Raw genomic sequence first — 4,987 nt, 5'->3', positions numbered from 1 at the left:
TTACCCGACTAGAACTAGGATGCTGATGAGCATCCTTGAAACACCACGCCTGGCCTTTTAGCATGGATTCCTGAGTCTCAGTTTCTCACAATTGTGAGGCTGCCATTTTAGTGATGGAGCAAGTGCCATAGCCCTGCATCCAATACTTCAAACAAAGGTGTAAAGATGTTGAATTGCTAGCAATAGGAGCTCCTGTTTAGAGGCCTTCAGACATTCTACTTAAGTACAAGGAAAAACTCCCAATGGAGCAAAAATGGAGATTTTAAAAGAATTCTCCTGCATGTGACTCTCTCCTGTGTTCTCTGGTGTACTAAGGGATGTGACATGTCACTCAGCATCCAGACATGACAAAATACACTCCTGAGAGACCCCCACACTGCCAACTACATGGTGTCTCTATCACCTCTGGACAGAAGGTCACTGTGAAGAGCTTGGGGATATTGAGCCCTAAGTGTGAGATCCTAGTGTCTTAAGAGGACTTTGGCAACTTTTGCTGGAACCTTGGTGATTTGAGAAAGGATCACAGATAGACCCAGAACTCAGCACTTTGGAGATACTTTTTTGACAGTTGTTTTGTATCTCTGGGGTTGACAATACTATGATTTGGGAAGCTAGTAGAAGTACTGTCTATTCTATGGGTCCCTATCAACACCTTTCAGCCACTGATTAGACAATGAGGTGGGGTCAGCCAGAACTTGCAAAGGCACTGATATTTTCTGGTGGAGACCCTATATGGTGCAGGTTTTAATGAATTATTGATTTTACAATATGACTAAAGACAATACTTTCCATGGATACACATGATATAGGTCACATCCTGTATTCACCAGCCAAATAAAGCTTCTGATGCCACCCAGGTGAAAAAGGCCACTGAGGCAATACTGATAGGAGCTTCAATTAAACAGCTCTCCCTAACCCCGATTTCTAATCCCCCAGTGGCTCATCTGTAGAAGGCATCTACTAGGACAGGCCACTAGAGAGCAAACAGGATACAAAGAACCCTGTTCTCCATGTGATGAGCAGAATAAAAAGAAGGAGGTAGTTTGGAATTGAGATAGGCAAAGCCAAACCACAGGCACAGAGGAACCCTCAGGCAGACCTTTACTGAGAACATGGTAAGAGATCATGAAGCACTAAAGTTGCTAAGAGTAAAGACTTTGAGTTATGTACTAGGACCACAGCTTTCTTGAATTCTGAAATTTTGACCCTGAAACATTAAATATCTCTACTACTTTGTTCTAGTGAATCCTTAAAAGTGCAGTACTTCACAAGCTAAGATGATACATGGTTAGACATGGGAAATTTATGAAGACTATAATTTGGAAATTAGGAGCTGTTGCTAGTTGTGAGAAATTATAATCTTCTTCCTCCTCTGAAGTAGAAACAGAGGGTTACTCCCTCATAGGTGCTGTTACACACCTAGTCAAAAGCCAAGGTAATAAGAAGAATAAAAAAAGATAACAAAGAGAATCAGAATAATCAGTTCATGTTATTTTCCTGGGGTTCCTCTTCTTCCTCAGGTGGAGAGCCACTGTCAACACTCCCTCCAAAGCCACTTTCCAGGCAATGTGGTGGGGCCCACCCACAGTTGCAGTGGCAGTGGTGTAAGTTGTTGCATACACCTTTTATGTTGCGTGTCTTGGGTAAGACGGATTTGCCCAAATTGATTGATGGACACACTTCCTATTAATACACACATGGTCCAGACCATGTCTGTGCCATCTTTCACAAAACCAATGTCAGGGATTGTCATCCCAAAATGGTAGTCAGTCCCCAACAGGTGACACCATTGAGGTGAGTCCAGTGTAAGTACAGTGGAATGCTCTTGCAAACGTGGAATGCCTGCTACGTTCATACATGAACTCTGCCACAGAGACTGTCTGAGTTACGACATCTTAAGTATGCATCTCTGATCATACCACACTTGCCAAAACAGTCACCTTGGGTGTTGAGTTCTCTGTAGCAACTGTGAGCTGCACTCCTGGCTTCTTTGCCAAAGATTTGCTTACACTGTTCATCCTGGTTATTACATCTCTTTTCGTCTTTACAGAGGCTCCCGTTAAGCCAATTAATCATTAGAACACTCATATGCATGTCCATTGCACCATTCTGGAATGTCACATTCATTGTCCTTTTCTCTACACACTGTGCCTGCTAGCACTGAATTCGTTGGTGGCAATGGCTCCTACAGCTATTATGCATGTATAATGTCCACATATACATGATCTTGCAACATACTGCATACCCAAATTATGACCAATTCATGTATTAAATGTAAGTCATCTAAATCAATGTCATCTAAATCTAAGTCATGTAAGTCATCTAAATCAATGAAGATCAGATCCTTCAAGATGATTAACTCCACCATTTTAAGATGGTACACAAACAGATCCAACATAGGCTAAGCCATTTTTTTACACCAAAATCAGGTTTCCCAAACATATGTGCAATATCATTTTGAATATGATAATTAAGATTGGTCAACTTCCAGTAGCAAATACCTCTTAAGACATTATTTATGGTATTCATTTTGATTGGGTTCCCTATGTTCCACATCCCAACTCCAAGTGTACTTCAACATCCAGTGTAAGAAAAATCTCATTTTTATTATATTGACAATGATGAAAGCTTCCAGTAACATATGTGACAAGTTACCATTCAGATAATGAATTTGCTCATAGTCTCCCAAGAGTTCTGACACACAGGCTTACAGGAGGGACAATCCATGGTTAGAGACAGCAAGACCAGTTAACACCACAGATAACCAGATGGTGAGAGGCAAGTGCAAGAACATAAACAACAGAATCAAGGCTACCTGGTATCATCAAAACCCAGTTCTCCCACCACAGCAAGCCCTGGATACTCCAACACACCAGAAAAGCAAGACTCTGATTTAAAATTACATTTCATGATGATGATGATAGAGGATTTCCTGGATGTTTTGGAGCTTTTTTGCATTTTGCATTTTCTTTGACTGTTGTGTCAATGTTTTCTATGGTATCTTCTGCACCTGAGAGTCTCTCTTCTACCTCTTGTATTCTGTTGGTGATGTTTGCATCTATGACTCCTAATCTCTTTCCTAGGTTTTCTATCTCCAATGTTGTCTCCCTTTGTGATTTCTTTATTGTTTCTAATTTCATTTTTAGATCCTAAATGGTTTGTTCAATTCCTTCATCTGTTTTGTTGTGTTTTCCTGTAATTCTTTAAGGGATTTTTGTCTTTCCCTTTTTAAGGTCTTCTACCTATTTACCTGTGTTCTCCTGTATTTCTTTAAGGGAAATATATATGTCCTTCTTAAAGTCCTCTATCAGCATCATGAGATGCGATTTTAAATCCAAATCTTGCTTTTCCAGTGTGTCGGGTATTCAGGACTTGTTGTGGCAGGAGAACTGGGTTCTGATAATGCAAAGCTTAGTTTCTGTTGGTAAGGTTCTTGTGCTTGCCTTTTGCTATCTGGTTATCTCTGGTGTTAGTTGGTCTTGCTGTCTCTGTCTGGAGCTTATCCTTTCCTTGGGTCTGTAAGCCTATGTCAGCACACCTGGGAGACCAGCTCTCTTCTGGCAAGACCCTTGTACAGAGAGGGCTGTAGAACAGCCCCAAGCTCCTAGGTGTAGATGGATACTAAAAGAATCCTGTCCTAGCTGCTCCACTGTTCTGGCACCCTGTGCTTTCCTAGCTGGCCTAGCTCTGAACAGTTATTGGTGAGAAAGTGGAAAGCTCACCCCGAGTCCGGGAGTGAGAGCACTCATGGGAGACAAGCTCTCTCCTGGCAGGACCACACACAGAGGCTTGTGGAATAGCTCCAGCTACCTGGTGTAGATCATCAGTATTTATTCCTAACATATTGTCTTGTAAAATAATCGAAGGATGACAAAGTCAAAGGAACATCTGAGCCTGGTTCTTTGCAACTGCCTGCATTATTTTATCCAGTGATTCCATGTGCCATAGTGCCTGAGAGGTCATGATATTGCTCACAAAAGGGTGTCATGCTAGATAGTACAACAACCTCAAATCTCACTTTCAAGCAGCAGTTCTTGTGGATCTTTTTTTCTTCTCTGCATAGCTTCATAAAATTCATCTATCTCTGTATCCAAAGTTCCACCTAACATTTATTCTGATTGAGTATCTCATTCAGTATTATTCAAACTATGACCACCACACGCTACAAATGCTTTATATTTCCCAACTAAATAAATAGGGCAGAATATGAAAGAACACAGATATAGTTTATCTGGGCAAGGTTTGAACACTCTGCTGTCTCGAATTGTCTGCTTTGTATTTATTCATCAGTGTGGTTCTTAAGTTTCTGTTCTGTTTTGCTATCCTTCCATACCAAATCAAAATTAGTTTTGTTTTGTTACTTTCATTCTGTATGTTTTTCATATGGAATATAATAATTATACTTCCCCAACTTGCTTTTAGTCATGGTGTTTTATCAAAGCAATGCTTATCAAAGCCTCGTCCTACGAGGACGAACATGAAACTCAGCAGAGAAGACACATCGTGCCCTCAGAATCACTAGAGCTGTCCACACCAGCTGTTCAATTATATTTACTTCCATTGACAAAGTCCCCTCTGAAAACCTAAAGCAATGTCTGTCTGAAGACCCTGGTTATCTTTCTTCCTCATCTGTTGGAAGCCATGAGGGAAAGCTTAGGCATGCAAGTGAGTTTTCTGGAGATGGTCCACTGCGTTGCATGGCTGCAATGGGTGAGCTCTAAGAAGACAGGGTCCTTAGAGACTTCATCCCAGGAGTGCTTCTTGCTGCTGTTATGCTGTTCCTGCCACTATCGCATAACCTAATGATTTCTGGGCATCACCCCACCCTATTAGGAGGATTTCCTCCAGAATCAATATGATGATGTACTCTCATGTAGCAGTGCTGTGTAGACAAATTGATGATTTTACTATATCTGGTAATGATTTTTATAGAATTCCTAAATTGATACAAGTGATTTCTAGGTCTTTATAGAGTAAAAGTTGCGAA

General features: G+C 40.9%; 1 pseudogene; it reads right to left on the bottom strand.

The window, feature by feature from the left end:
* Positions 1 to 1,479: 1,479 nt before the first annotated feature.
* LOC127669001 (disintegrin and metalloproteinase domain-containing protein 25-like) lies at positions 1,480 to 4,561 on the bottom strand (annotated as a pseudogene).
* Between the last annotated feature and the right edge of the window lie 426 nt (positions 4,562 to 4,987).

The sequence above is a fragment of the Apodemus sylvaticus genome, chromosome 18 (assembly GCF_947179515.1).
Source record: "Apodemus sylvaticus chromosome 18, mApoSyl1.1, whole genome shotgun sequence".
Classification (NCBI taxonomy): domain Eukaryota; kingdom Metazoa; phylum Chordata; class Mammalia; order Rodentia; family Muridae; genus Apodemus; species Apodemus sylvaticus.
This window is presented reverse-complemented; position numbering and strand designations above follow the sequence as displayed.